The following is a 16,443-nucleotide window of genomic DNA, read 5'->3' as shown; positions in this document are numbered from 1 at the left end:
TTAGGATTTTGCCTTTTCAGATTTTGAACTATTAGACTTCCCTCAACTAAGCTATGTCATAGTCCCCACTGTCTTGTAATAAGTCCAGGGAGCAGATGTTTCTAGTGAACCAATGCTTGCTGGACATGCCAGAACAGAAGCACATATGAACTCCCAGTAGCCGGAGCTGTTATACTAATCTTGTACAAAATCAAGCCAGCCCATATCCTAGTCAATACAGGGCAGGGGCTCTTGAAGTCTCACCCCATATGAGGAAAATTGACAACTGAAGATGTCAAGGGAGGGATAGTTATCTTACTTCAATGATGAAAGCCATGAAGAGCAAGCTACCCATTCTCCGAAGATGGTTCCATGACCATGTACATGCAGGAAGCATGAAATGACTCAGTATGTATTAAAGAAAAGGAGAGAGCTCATGAATTTGCATGAGAAAAAATATTGATGGGAAATGAGGACATGGAGGTGTGAAAATGGTATCTGGATTTGATCAGATATTATATGCACAAACAAATATTAAATGCAACATATTTAGAAAAATCCAGAAGTGACTTAAATCTTTATAGAGGAAATAAAGATTTGTCTTCAAATAATGGATTGTTCTACTGAATAATTAATTTTAGAAAAGAGACAACTAGAGATGGCTAGGAGCTTACCTACAAGTTCCCAGGGAATACACTAAATATTTTGCTGTTATTAGATGTTATAATATTGGAAACTACAAAAAGACCTTCTCGTTTGATATATGCACATAAGAATGTTCTACGCCATTGAAAGGTAAGACCAACTCTCTTCAAATATTAGAACGTATCATCACAGGAGAAGCATGAACTAGAGACTAGCATCTGCCAAGTACTGTAAAGAAACCTACAGAACTCCTCTTCCAACCGAGGAATAGTGACATTGTTCATTCATCTGAAGAGCAGCTGGGTTTTAGCAGCCAAGAGAGTATGAAATAAGACATTTGCTTTCAGGCAGTGGAACTTTTGCCTTTGTAGTGAGGCTCTCATGCTTTTAGGAAACATAATCTTCCCTGTATTGTATTATAAGTGCTTAGGGTCAGTGAAGGGCTCAGTGATTAAAGGTGCTTGCTGTCAATCCTATTAACCCGTGTTCCTTCCTAGGAACTCATGTGGTGGGAGGAAAGAATAGATTCCTGAAAGATGCTTTCTGACCTCCACGTGTATGTGTATGTGTGCGTGTGTGTGTGTGTGTGTGTGTGTGTGCACGTGTAACTAAATGAATAAAATGTAATATAAAGAAAACAATTTCTCAGCCCTTCACGATAATGGAAGATCAGTGGAAATAAAGCTCTATGCTCCATTTCTGCCTAAGCGTTGCTTTTATTATCGTATTGAGTTTTTATCCTGGTTTCACTTAATTATTTATGAAAGGCAATGTCAAACAGAGACCGGGGGTTACACAACTGAAGGTTAAAAATTCGTGCAGGTGACTGATAAAATGAACTGGTCCCGGAGCTGGATATTGAACCTCATGGCTCCCTGATTATTCTACTGATGAACAAAATTTGGTATTTCCAGGGTGTAGAGAACAGTTTAATTCACCCTCTGAATACTTAATCTATGCAAATGTTATGCTAGACTTTTCAAAGATTCAGAAAAATAGGTCTATAGTCACAATATAGTCATTATTAATTTTTTGCTTAGATTTACTCAGTTCTAGGCTCTATATTTAAATATATTTTTTAATTTATTCTGAGACCTACAGAACCACCAATTTTGTGAATAATATTTTAATTACCCATAAATGGATATGGAAATTAGACAGGAAAAGGTTAAGTCACTCTACAGACACCATAGCTTTTCATTTTTAAACGTTCATAAAATCACGTGTAGACATTAAATCTGTGCTTTCACCTTATCATTTTCAGGCATGCAAGTTTTAATTTTTGGGTAGGAGGGCCATAAACTGAGATATATTTACAGCAAATGTCAGAAGACATGCACACATGAAGTTTATTTGAAAACTGATGTTGGACTAGAGTAAAGAGGCTAAGGAACATTCTAGAGAAACAAAAATATTCCTTCAAGCCTCACTCTGAGACATGATTAGTTAGACTTTCCAGGGCATTGTGCTTTTCAGTGACATTTTTGAGTAGAGGATAGAAAAGGTAACATTCAAGGAATGTTTCAGAGTTTGAGCTTACCAAGAACAGTGACTAGGGGGAGGAGAAATTATGCATCGCTGTTCGAGAAAGGGTAAAGTGGACAGTCATTGTCTTAGGTAGGGTTTCTATTGCTGTGAAAAGATATTATGATCAAAAATCAAGTTCAGAGGAAAGGGTTTAATGCACAAGCCATGAAGTGTGTTGCTTACTGGCTTGCTTCCCATGTCTTGTTCAGCCTGCTTTCTTATAGAACCCAGAACCATCAGCCTAGGGCTGGTACCACCCAACATTGGGCTGGGCCCTCCCTCATCAATCACTAAGTCAGAAAACCCCTTACATCTGAATCTCATGGTGTTGTTTTCTCAATTGGAGGTTCCATCCATTTAGATGACCCTAGGTTGTGCCAACTTAACTAGGACTAGCCAGTATAGTTGTGTATTTTCATTCCAGAGTATTATATTTATTTGTTTCAGACTATAAATCTCCTTTCTCACAAATGCAGTATAAATTCCTCTACTTCTGTGTTCTCCACAGCCAAGACTGTGGCACTGTCCTTGTGCCTACAGAAGGCTTTTCATAAAAAATATTAGGCAAATGAACCTCTTACTCTTTATTGCATTTTTTGCAGTTTGTTCAAAAAAAAAATACATACTAATTTGAGAATTCAAATTGCTTCTCAACATCCAATGCATACTCCAGATCACTTGAAGCAAAATTCGATATTTTTATAAACATCTAGCTTTTCAAAACTTTAAAACACACCCTGTAATAAATTACAGTTATTGTTTGTAATCATCATTTGAGTGATTTTATCATTTATTACTCTAGTTATATTTTTATTGCTTTGTTTTATAGCAGAGGACAGNGTATAAAAATTTAAATTGTAAAATAATAAAACTGTCATGCAGGCTTAATACAGTGACATTATTCAACTGAGGCATACTATCTAGGGTTAAAATTTTTAGAATTCAATTCCTTAGTATTAAGTTATTTTCTTGATATCATTTTATTGTACGTACATGAGCAATATATTTTCTTAACTTTTATTTTTAGAAAATTGTCTATACTTGTTTCTCTATGGCAATGTTTTTTTTTTCTCTCTCTCCATTTATTTATTAATTCACTTTACATCCTAATCGATCATAGGTCCTTGTCCTCTCAGGTGTCCTCTGTCCCCAGCCCCCGCCATTGTGCCCCCCTTCCCTTTTCCTCTAAGAATGGGGAGGACCGTCCTGGGTACCTATCCAAACTGGTACATCAAATTACTCCAGGACCTGACTTATCCTTTCCCAGACGAGGCAGCTAGAGGAACAGGATCCATCAGCAGGCAACTGTCACCGACAGCCCCAGCTTCAGTTGTTTGGGGACCTACCAGAAGACCAAGCTTTTCCTCTGCTTCATATAAGTAAGGAGTTGGGGGGGGGGTTGTCCTGCCCATGTGGTTTAGTGGTTCACTCTCTGGGAGCCCCCAAGTACCCAGGTTATTTGACTCTGTCGGTCTCCCTGTGGAGTCTTTATCCCCTCCAGGTTCCTTGATCCTTCCCTCAGCTTCTTTAAAGGACTCCCTGATCTCCATCTAAGGTTGGCTGTCCGAGTCAACTGCTGGGTGAATCAGAGGACAGCCATGCTAGGCTCTTGTCCAGAAGCAGAGCGGAGTATCATTATTAGTGTCAGGGATTGGGTTTTGCCCATGAGATGGGTCTCTAGTTGGGTTGTTTTATTTGCTATAGCCAGAAATTGGAAACAACCCAGATGTCCCCCAACCAAAGAATGTATACAGAACATGTATATTAAGTGCATATTAGCCCTAAAATACAGGGTAGCCGTGCTACAATTCACAGACCCAAAGAAGCTTTATAACAAAGATGGCCGAAACAAGGACTCTTAAATCTCACTCAAAGGGGGAAATAAAATACTCATAAGAGGCAAATGCAAGGAGATGCGGGGGTGGGGGGTGGGGGGCGTGGTGGCGCATGTCTTTAATCCCAGCACTCGGGAGGCAGAGGCAGGCGGATTTCTGAGTTCGAGGCCAGCCTGGTCTACAAAGTGTGTTCCAGGACAGCCAGAGTTATACAGAGAAACCCTGTCTCGAAAAACAAAACTAAACAAAACAAACAAAAACAAACGAACAACAAACAAAAGGAGATGGGGGTGAGGTGGTGAGGTGGGTGAGGAGAATGGGCATCAGATATGCTGACAACCTGAGAGAAAGTATCTGGACAATGAATAAATATACGAGATGGGGGAGGCTCCATGGAGTTTATAGGGGTGATTCCAGCTGAGACTCCTAGCAGCGAGGAATATGGATCCTGAAGTGGTCACTTTCTGGAGTCAGGCTGGACTCCAAGTAGAGGGATAGGGACACCAAGCCACCCACAAAAACCTTCAACACAAAATTTGTCTTGCCTACAAGAAGTGGAGGGATAAAGGAGGGTCAGAGACTGAGGGAACAGCCAGTTTGGTTAGGTTTGGTTAGGCAATGCCTAAAAAGACCAGAAGAGCATGTGGATTCCGTAGATCTGTTGTAAGTGGTGGTCTGTGGGCAATTTGTATAGACAGGTACTGGTTATCGATTTCAGTCCTCTGGATGATCAAGCAGCACTCTTACCTACTCAGTTCTCTCCAGCCCCTAGTAAAAAGCCTTTGCCAGTAAGATTTGTATATATTACTAATTATATGTTTTCTTTTAGTAACTTAAAAATAAAGAAAATGCCATATATATATATATATATTATATATAATTTTCATGAATTATTAAATACTTATGTGTATATACAACAGACAATCATGTATTGCTGTATCTGCATATGTGTGATTTTTTTATCATTGTGAAAAACCGTTATGAGTAAAGTATCTATTTTCTTTTTTTTCCAATTTTTTATTAGTTATTTTCTTCATTTACATTTCAAATGCCACCCCAAAGTCCCGTATACACCCCCCCCCATGCCCTGCTCCCCTACCCACCCACTAACCACTCATTCCCACTTCTTGGCCCTGGCATTCCCCTCTTCTGGGGAATATAAAAATAACTTGAAAAAAAATAAAAAGAAACCCTTCATAATGGAAAAGAAACAGAATTAATGTAAGAATGCTTTCCGTTATTTTAATATCCTGGAATCAGTTTACATGACATAACTTCCTTAGGAAAATTTACTTTGTATCATCTAGTAAGCTGAACTTAGAACAAGATGGGCAGCTAATGAAGGCAAATCAACAGACTAGAATCGTTCCTGTGTGGGCTCAAGGAGGGGGTCCTCAGGGAATTCCTTTTGATGTCTGATCCTGCTTATCAATCACTTTCAGTTCTGATTTTGTTAGCAAAGAACAAAATTCATGAATGGGGTTGAAAGATCCAATTGGTTTGTGTTAGTGATTCAAGAACCAGAAAGATTCCAGTCTGCATAAAGGACCAGTACTCTGCCACTTACAAGAATGTGAATTTGCATGGGTCATCTTTAGGAGGGACAAGTAAGTAATGAAAAAAAGTGGCTTAGGTTTCAACTGCAAAGCTAGCTAATGTAGAAGCTCATTCTACACCAACATCTTTTCCTGTAGGTTTTTATTTAACTCTCTCATTCAATATTTATTGTGATGACGAAATATTCATTGAGTTTTTAAAAGGCAGCTTTGCCATATCTCAGGTTGGCTTGGACTCTCTAGGTAGCCCAGTCTCCAGATTTTCTGCCTTCTATCCTACATTTCTGGGTTGTAGGTGGACACCAGTACTCTTGGGTTTATCATATGCTCTTGTTGCACAAGAAATATTTTATGGAAGATAAATTTTTATTCTATGGTGAATTTTCTCCACAGAATACTAATCATACATTTCAGCTTAATCTTTCCTATGTAATACTCATTCTGTTTAATTGAGTAAGTATCTGGTTATCTTTACAGTTTCTGACATCCTCATATGGCTATGGGGGGTCCTTCTATATATTTCAGTTTCTATAGTTTTCTTCACTAGCTTCTGTATAGTAAATATTGAGGGGAAGTTTGCTTAAAAGTGCTGAATGAAATATTATAGTAACAAAATCATGAACTTCAGTTTGGTTAACATTCAACCAAATATATTGGGTATCCAAATGATACTGGGTTTCTGAAGCTACAATTTTTGTAGGAGACTGAAAAAGTTTTTAAGTGTACTAGTTGCTAAACATTCACTCTTGCCTCCTAGAAGATATATTTTTCGTTGGTCCCTCAGCTCAGCTCTTGTTGTCTGTGGTTTTATATTTTGCCAAGCAGGTGATCTGATTAGAACTAAACTTACTACAATATTATTTAAATACTGGAAGGTAGCCATTGCTAAGAATCAGCTTGCCTTTACTTAAATCACCTGCCTGAACATAGCAACAGGATAGGTAGGGTTTGATGGATTGGTTTATTATGGGTAAATCGAGCATGGAACAATCTAAATTGATCATTAAAGAGACAGAATCCTAAACCATCCATGCTGTTATTGTTTGAATTTAGTTCTGTAGCTTGGCCCAAGTAGGAGGCTGAGTTAAAAGAAAGAATGATAGATTTTCCCAAACATTTCAGATCCGTGCTTTCAACAAGTCTTTGTTAGGAGACAGTGCATGAAGACATTTTCAATGACCAGATAAAAACCAAACATGGCAACTGACAGCATACATTATGCCTTGAAAACCTCAAGGCTACAGTAGTTTTCTCATTTCTAGTTTGTCATAAATCTGTTGTCAGGGGGAGATTTTTAAAGGTTGTTTCTATTTTTATGCTAAGCATTCTTTGTTATGCAGTGATCTGGCGCCCTGTATCTTTCACTGGGGCCCCGCTCTATTTTCGCAGTCTATCTCCTTGTAAATTATATGGCAGTATTCTCAGTAGATTTACACTCTCTCTTGCCTCCTAGGAGTTATATTTTTCCTTTAGCTGCTCAGCTTTTGTTGTACAAACTAGACTAGAAGTCGTCTATTTTCATTTCATTATGTTTTCTTAAGTAAATTGGAATAGCGTCCAATCCACATCTGAGGTCTCAGTTTCTTATGTAGTAATGTGGTCTCAGCTGACCTTCCTCAGAGTTGGATTCAACTGGGTAGCAGGAGAGGCATTTAGCATTGTGATCTGTAAGATGGAAAATTAGGGTCTATACGTATTTATCTATCTTCATTTGTTCCCTTAGCAAAAATACTATTACTGCTATATTTCATTATCAGAGCATGATGATTTTCATTTTGAAACATAAAAATATAATTTTGGAACAAAATGAGATCACAAGCAAATAATGTTCTACCACAGTACCCACAGGAAAACCCTTCTCAGATTTTAATGTGTGTGCTTCCCATGATTTTATATGAAGAAACATTTTGATCTAGTTTACATCTAGAGCTGATCTTGAGTCACATTATATATCTAGTTGTTGATTGGCCCTTCGGATTTAAATTCTGTCTGAATGATATTAGCTTATAACACCCATATATCATCTCATTTAGCTGATTATCTATTCTTAAACTCAGAAGTTGGTTTCAGTTTTCCATTATTTTAAAGTATTTTGAAAGGAACATTCCTATCATTAAGTTTTATACAAGCCAGGAATTTTAGAATAGGAATTACTAGATATAAGATATATGTATATGTGTGTATATATCTGTACATAATACATACATCTATGCATCTATATTTATGTATACATTTATATATATTCATACATATTTATATGTTCATAGATGTGTATATATATACACATGAATTATATACAAATTACTAGATATGATGGAATTATATATATACAAATATATGCACGTGTTTAATTCATCATGCACATATACACATATGCACATATACACATGCACATATATGCATGCAGACATATATACACATATAGATATATATGTCCTCAAGTAGCCACCACATATGTTATTGAGTGATTCATACTTAAAAATACATATTATAATCATTGTAATCATATGATATCAGGTAAAACAGGAAAATCCACATAAAGAAGTTTCATTTGATCTCCTACTTTGCAATAGCCATAAAATTCTAATATAAATGTTACTTATGTATGTAATTATTAAGACTGACAGCCTTAGTGCCAAGTTAATTATGGGCTGTAGCCACAGGACATGTTTTATGCATGTCTTCTGATTTTAGGAACAGTGGTACAGGTTTTGCACCTTAATGAAAAGAAGCTAAGGATCCTTCAAGCCTCCCTGTTTTGGAAAGCATCAATTTGTTTGCCCATGGTGGCTGTGATAACTGGGAGTTCTTCCTTCGTTAGTCTTTGTGAAAAGAAGCCTGGATGACCATATCTTCTCGTCTCTTCACATGAGGCAGTTTAGTTACAATGAATGTGACATACAAGTAACAACAATGAGTTACTTTTCTTCCTATTCAGTAATGGGAACAACCGCATTTGCTGTTCAAAGTACTCATGTCAAATATATTAAAATATATTAGAACTAGGAAATGAAATGTTCTTATAAACTACAATGAAATGTTGCTTCTTCTTGCTCAGTGTTAGGATGATTGAGGGGCCTAAATAACCTCTAGCAGTGGAGGGTCACTGGCAGGTCATTTTGAGGAAGGACAGACGTTGGTAAGGACTGCTAAGATTTATTACCTCATAAACTGCTATTAAGACTTAATTTCTATTGAATAAATGCATATTTGTGAAGAATAGTAAAAATGTTTATATCACACTTATATTTAATTATTCTGGTAGTTTTTATACCAATGTTGTTTATTCCTTATGTCTTAGACAAAGACGTGGCTCTAGAGCCCTCTGCTTATTTCATTACCTTTAATCGTTTTCACTTATGAAGAAATAAGTCTTATAACTACCATTAGCATCTTCATTTATTATACAGTCATCAGCCAAGAGTCTAATGACTTCCAAGATATGCAGGTAAATTATAACCTTTAAATCCTATTAATCTATATTCTGATTACCTTCTTCCAGAGAAGTCAAATAGGTTCGTTACAGTTCTATTATTATGATGGTTTCTCCTCAATCTATCCCATTTCTTCCTCCAAAGAATTATTTTCTTTTGTCACTGAACCTGCACTTTAGAACAAATTATTCTTCTTTACGTAATTGGTGCACAGTCAGAAGCCTTTCATTATCATTTGGCGACACCACACCCATTGTATACTGGAATAGGGTTTTCCTTCTGCCCATTCACTTTTAACAGTCACAGACAACACAGGCAAATGATGTAACGGAATGCTGAGGTCCTGTGCCCTTGGATAGTAAGAAATTTCAGTTGTGGACTATGTTATAGGTTGAATATGAAATAGACTCCACAGTTTAAGACCCTATTTTGAATATTGTGGATCACTTAGGAAGTGAAACTTAACCAGTGGATATAAGTGACCAGGGAGTTTAGGGTGATAACTGCCCCTGGTTCTGGCTACAGTGTCTTTGTTCTCAGTCTGATACCATGTGAGAAATATTCACCACACTGTCTTACCACAATATCCTTACCCCTTCCCTGCCATGACAAATGTTATCTGTCTCAATCTTTGGTTCAGAATATGACTTTCCCTGCTGAAATTGTTTCAGATATTTTAATTACTGTGATACAAAAGTAACTGACAGAGAGTAACTTGGAAAAGCATTCCATTTTGTTGTCTGACCATAGAGTCACCTGAATGGCTCTATCTTCACGGTGAAACCTAGTAGAAGTTGCTTTTTGCAAAGCTTTGCTGTAGATCAATCAAAATTCCTAGTTATCCACATCCAGGCTGTCTGATGTAGCTATGTGTCTATGTTTAACCTTCAGAGTGACCTGTGGACTGTGCACATTCGGGGCCAGAATTTCCAAATCTAGCTGACCATGTTAGAAATCATCTCCGTATTCTTATATATTAAAAATTAATTCTTTATTGTATTGTGCACATGTATGCACATATTCCTTTTCCTGAGCACCAAAGTGCAGGTACATTTATGAGCACACACATAAAGATAGTAGGGGTCAACATACACTCTTCCCTAACAGCCATCAAAGTTAATATTTAAGACAGTTTTCCAAGGGACCTGTGGATCACTAATTAGGCTGGGAAGGCTGGCCAGCAAACCTTAGGAAACCAGCATACTCCACCTCCCTAGTACTAGGATTACCCACACTCCACCATTCACAGCTTTGACATGTGCATTTTGGCCTGAAACTTGTATCTTTCTGATTGTTTGACAGGCATGTCACTGAGGGAACTGCCTTCCTAACCTTTGGGAAATCACATTCTCTCTGAGTTGTTCTGTTTTACCCTCATCATTCTTTATCATATATGAGTTTGGAAGACTTTACTCCATTAATATAACTACCCTAGCCACAAGCTGAAGGTTGTTTCCAGTGTTTGGAAAGCCACGGTCTCTTTGTCCCAACATCCTGAGAACACGTGGAAGATGAAATGAAGTAGCTACATAAGGAAATTGTTCTCAATAGTTTCAATCCTGAGTCTTTAGTAAAGCTTCGGATTAAGGATGACAGCTGCTGATGTTGGATGTTGAAGCATAGTGCTGGTTTTGTGAGGCAAAGGAGGTTTACTTGTGAAAAAGCATATTAGTCAACATGTTGTCTAATAATGTTTTCAATAACAATGAACAGCGAGGGAATCATTATTAATTAAAGAAATGGTTAATTTAGTCATCTTTGTTTGACATTCTTAGATTTAAAAAAAAAAGCAGACCTTAAGATATATAAAACTTGTTATATAAATTTAAAATAAAAACTTTAAAAGATGAAATAATTCCTATGGTGGTTCTTGTTCTTAGCAGGTATTTTAAAGATGTATAAGCAAACTTGGTTGTGTCTGACAGTAAGGAACATTTTCAAACTGATTATGTTAGCTATTTTCTGTCACTCTGTCACAAATGATGAAGACACATACAGATTTATATCACATTTTTAGTTCATAATCACCTAGGGCAGAGCTAAAGTGAATTGAGAAAAAAATAAAATCTCAAACTGTGACTTTACTCCAAGGGTTTATAGCTAGGCCAGCTATCACTTTCTGTATTCAGTCTTAGAAATCACAGAATTTTTTTCACTCTCAATATTTACCTAAACTGAACAGCATTCAAATTTATTTCTGACCTGATTTGCAGTTTTTCAAAGTAATTTATACCCTAATGCTTACTGCTATTTGGACTAATGTCTCTCCCTCCTTGCCATCACCCAAGATGTATGTTGACATTATTTCAATATATGAAGTGTAGCATCATACATTTGATTTGAATGGATTAATTTAATCTCATATCTCAACACACCTTCTAGAAGCTCAAATTTTATCACATACATACAATCTCTCTCTCTTTCTCTCTCTCTCTCTCTCTCTCTCTCTCTCTCTCTCTCTCTCTCTCTCTCTCNTCTCTCTCTCTCTCTCTCTCTCTCTCTCTCTCTCTCTCTCTCTCTCACACACACACACACACACACACACACACACACACACACACACACAATTACATATAATTTAAGTTAGTATTTCAAAGACTCCACTCATGAAAATTTAAGTGTAACTAAAACCTAGTTTTGAAAACCTCTCTTAAGGCTGTTGCCACATTTTATCAGTGTGGAGAGAAATTCTCAAACACAGTGTGCTAAAGCAATGGACAACTTGGCAGCTGAGAAAACTGAAAGCTACTCAGTTTTAATTTTGCCTACCTAGTGTTGGAACTTGTCTTAAGGTCTCCCAAGAATGTAACAGAGAATAGAAAAGGCAAGGAAACAATTGGGAGTTAGGAATAGTGTTTGAAGTGAAATTCAACAACTATATGTTAAAAAAAGTCAAATCGATTGAACAACAGCAGCAACTACAAAACCTTACATATCTGATGAAAATTGAGACTGTCAACTATCCATTAACATTCTCTGGAGAAAAAAAAAATTGCAGCAAAATATGGAAATCTCTGTGTAGTGTTTGGTGATGATCAGCCATTTACTCTGAGCCACCACGGCTTCGTCTGCATATTGTTTTGCTCTCTGTTGCACTTCCTCGTGGTGGCTGAAAGTGTGTGAGAAGAGCCAGGGACTGCAGCAGGAAGCACCAACTGCTAAAATAGACTGAGAGTTATCATAGGAGAACTCACACTTCTGCATTCATCAGACCACTGTGGACAAAGGCAGCGTGAGATAGAATTCTTTTTCTTTTTTATATGATGCCCATACATACTAAAAGTGTACGCCCTGTGTTTTCTTTTCGTTTTTAAAAATTGGACTCCATATAGACAGTTCAATATTAATCTAGAAAACTACTAGATTGATATTCTACACTTTTAAGACCTACGCTGTGATCAAAAGTAGAGCTTTGCACAATAAGTATACCATGGAGCAACATGCTTCTCCCAGGAATTTCTTTTGAAAGATGGAAAATTTAAAGGCTATACAAAAACGAAATTCATCCAAGACCAAGTTGCTTGTGTATCTTTTCAAACCATTATACAATGAATGTACATCCTACATTTGTTTCAAGTTTATATTCAAGTTCAGGACCAAAGCCAAACATTTTTCTGCCATCATTATAGCTGCCTTGACAAAACCATTTGAGGGTTCACATGCTGTATGTCACTTATTTCCCCAGTGAGACTGCGCAATTCACAATGACTGTTAAATTGGAAACTTGACTTTGAAATGGGTATTTTAAAACCCAAGGTCACAGAAAATACACTGGTTTAACTTAGTGGATCACAAGTAAAACAAAAGCCATGTACGTTGTAAAGAGATTTGTAGGGAACGAGTTGGGCTGGCAGGAGGAGAAGGGAGAAAGATAAGAGACGTTGTTTGGAAAAGAATATTCAGACTGTATGTGTGAATGCTTATATGTGTTGCTTACTTTCATGTGTGTTTTATATGTGTGTGTGTATGTTTATGTGTGTATAAGTGTGTGAGTTTAATTGTCAAAGAATAAGATTAATTAAAAATCTTACTGAAAAAGATAGTATTTACTTGATGTATAGAGGAGAATTTTATAAAAATTCTAGGTTCTAGGGAGAACTTTGAGCCTAAATAGTGCTTTTCTCATTAGTTAGCAGAAAATACCAATTTTGTCAATTGATTGTTATAATGACTGTTGAAAAACTTTCAGAATTAAATTATAATTTGCCATCCTCATTGTCAATTAGAGTTTGTAAGAGAATTGTTATAATTAGGGAACAATTCAAAAAAAAAATTAGGGAACAATTCACTTTTTTTTCCATCTTGTTTTGACTTTTAGACTTTGTAGTAGCTTCGTTAATTTAGCAAAACAACTCTACATTCTCTCCTTTGCTTATAATGAAACGGTTGAACTTGAATTCTGTGTCCATTCTTAATTCACCCAAAATTTAAATTCAACTGTCATTAAAGAGTTGATTTAATTTCTATGAGATCTTGTTATGTTTATTTATAAAATTATATTTTATATGATTTCCTCCACAAAGAATTACACAGAAGGATATATGCAAGATCTGCCGGCAGCTTAGTGTGAAACTCAATGAGTGTTGAATAACGTTTAATATGATCAAAATTGTAAAACGTTATGATCAAATGTTGTATAACATTATCATTAGATCAAGCCCTTTCCTGCAATCTAACAAATATAAAATCTTTAAAGATATTTTCTATTTTTGTGTTTTAATTAAAAGGAAAGAAAACCAGTAACTTGTTTATTATTAATTTATCAGTTCTTTTTAAAATTAATTATTCTGTTTAGTTACATTCCAAATGTTGCTCCACTCCCGGTTCCCCCTCCCAGAGTTCTTCACCAGATCCCCTACTCCTCCACCTCTGAGAAGGTACCACTTCTGGACATCCACCTTCTTGGGAGTATCAAATCTCTACAGGATGAGGTGTATCTTCTCACTGGGAGGGACTAGACAAGGCAGTTCTCTGCTACATGTGTGCTCAACAGGGTGATGGCAGGTAATCCCATCAGCCCCTGTAGGCTCTTAGGTCAGTGGCTTACTTTCTGGGAGCTCCAGGTTAGTTGACAGTGTTGGTATTCCTGTGTGGTTGCCATCCCCTTCAGTTCCTTTAACCTCTTAACTCTTCCATAGAGATCCTCGACCTCAGATCAGTGGTTGACTGCAAGTATTGTCTGTGTCCCTGATTAGGGCAGATCTCCCAAGAGACAGGCATGGTTGTGGGTTCGGAAAGCAGACATTCCAATCTGCCATTGGTGCAAAGTTGCAGACCAGAAGGGTGATGTTGAATTGTCATGTCTTATTTGGTTATGGTATTCATGTATTATTTGTTGGAAAAGGGAAACACTGTTATTTTGTATCAACTTCAAACTTTTGATATTTTTGGAAATATTCATAGAACTAAAATTAAATTATGAAAATAATTCAAATTACACACTCAGGAGAAATTGTGCTTTCAGTATGCAAGATATTAATACATTCTTTTTTACAGTTTTAATTTGATTATATGTGTCTGTGTTCTGTAGATATGTGTTGGGTATGTGCATATGCAGCCAGAGATCAGAGAACACCTTGGAGGAGTCAGTTCTTTTTTTTTTTTTTTTAATTCACTTATTTATTATATGTGAGTACACTGTAACTGTCTTCAGATACTCCAGATCTCATTACAGATGGTTGTGAGCCACCATGTGGTTGCTGGGATTTGAACTCAAGGCCTTCGGAAGAGCAGTCAGTGCTCTTAACCTCTGAGCCATCTCTTCGGGTTGAGGTGTCTGTTCTTAACATCCACTCTGTGTCAAGACAGCAAACGATTTTCCAGACTGAGTCATCTTAGCTATCCCTTATTTGCAAAAGCTAAGAAAAGATATTTTCTTTAGCATCTTCTACATTTTATGTTTTTTTTTTTAATTTTATTTTAAGGCATTTTTTTTATTAGATATTTTCTTCATTTACGTTTCAAATGCTATCCCCAAAGCCCCCTATACCCTCCCCCTGCCCTGTTCCCCAACCCACCCACTTTTGCGTCCTGGCCCTGGCATTCCCCTGTACTGGGGCATATGATCTTCGCAATACCAAGGGTCTCTCCTCCCATTGATGGCCGACCAGGCCATCTTCTGCTCCATATGCAACTAGAGACACAGCTCTGGGGGGAGGGGTACTGGATAGTTCATATCGTTGTTCCTCCTATAGGACTGAAGACCCCTTTAGCTCCTTGGGTACTTTCTCTAGCTCCTTCATTTGGGGCCCTGTGTTCCATCCAATAGATGACTGTGAGCATCCACTTCTGTATTTGCCAAGCATTGGCATAGCTTCACAAGAGACAGCTATGTCAAGGTCCTGTCAGCAAAATCTTTCTGGTATATGCAATAGTGTCTGGGTTTGGTGGTTATCTATGGGATGGATGTTTGTTTTTAAAACCCTCACTATTTAATGTCTATTCTTTCCTTTTTATACATTTTTAACAAGTTTCAAATACCTTCTACCTTTATAAAATGTCAAAATTCCTTCCCCCATGCCTGACAATTATACATCCTCTCCTGTACTTACGTTGAATTCCTTCTTTCCCATGTTTTTGTTTTTTTTAAAGACATACTATTCTTCATGGTATAATTCTAATTCAAATAATTTCCTCCTGGATGTTATCCCTATGACGTAGGAGGTATTTTTTAGGATTTTATGAATGTAATCATATCTTATTAAACATATTCTTTATAATTTCTTCATATCACGGGTTTCTCAGTGTATTTGTACATATACAGCATGAAAGCAATATACAATAGAACCTGGTTTTTAAAAAAATTAACCATTCCATTTGTTTACATCTCAAATGATATCCCACTTCCCAGTTATCCCCCATCTCAAGTCAGCCCGCTCCCCCTTCCTCTTTGCCCCTATGAGGGTGCTCCCCCACCCACCCATCCTCTTCTGTCCCACTGCTTCATCATCCCCCTATGCTGGAACATCAAACCTCCACAGGACTAAGGCTTCCCCTCCCATTGATGTCAGTCATGGCCATCCTCTGCTACCTATGTATCTGGAGTCATGGATCCCTCCCTGTACACTCCTTGGTTGGTGGTCTAGTCTCTGGGAGCACTGGGTGGTCAGGTCAGCTGATGTTGTTCTTCCAATGGGGTTGCTATCCTTGCCAGCTCCTCCAGTCCTTCTGCCAGCTCCCCCATGGGGTCTTTGAGCTGTTGGCTCCAGCCATCTGCATTGGTCAGTTGTTTTCAGGACCTCCCAAGGAGCAGCCATACCAGGTTCCTGTGAGCAAACACCCTGACCACAGCAACAGTGTAAGGTTTGGTGTCTGCAGACAGGATGGATCCTCAGGTAGGGCTGTTTCTGGATGGCCCTTCCTTCAGTCTCTGCTCCATTTTTTTTTTTGTTCCCTTTCTTTCCTTCTTTCTTTCCTTCTTTCTTTCCTTCTTTCTTTCTTTCCTTCTTTCTTTCTTTCTTTCTTTCT

The 16,443-nt window shown here is 37.3% G+C and overlaps 1 long non-coding RNA gene across 1 annotated transcript in view; it reads left to right on the top strand.

Moving 5' to 3' along the window:
• Positions 1 to 220: 220 nt before the first annotated feature.
• Positions 221 to 16,443, top strand: part of LOC110337133 — a 127,009-nt gene continuing 110,786 nt past the window's right edge. Inside the window, exons 1-2 of the long non-coding RNA XR_002381244.1 lie at positions 221 to 473; positions 698 to 774. This is a non-coding gene — a long non-coding RNA (uncharacterized LOC110337133). The remainder of the gene's footprint in view (positions 474 to 697; positions 775 to 16,443) is intronic.

Source organism: Mus pahari, chromosome 19 (assembly GCF_900095145.1).
Source record: "Mus pahari chromosome 19, PAHARI_EIJ_v1.1, whole genome shotgun sequence".
In the NCBI taxonomy this organism is placed as follows: domain Eukaryota; kingdom Metazoa; phylum Chordata; class Mammalia; order Rodentia; family Muridae; genus Mus; species Mus pahari.
Note: the sequence above shows the minus strand (reverse complement) of the source record. Positions and strands in the feature narration are given on the sequence as shown.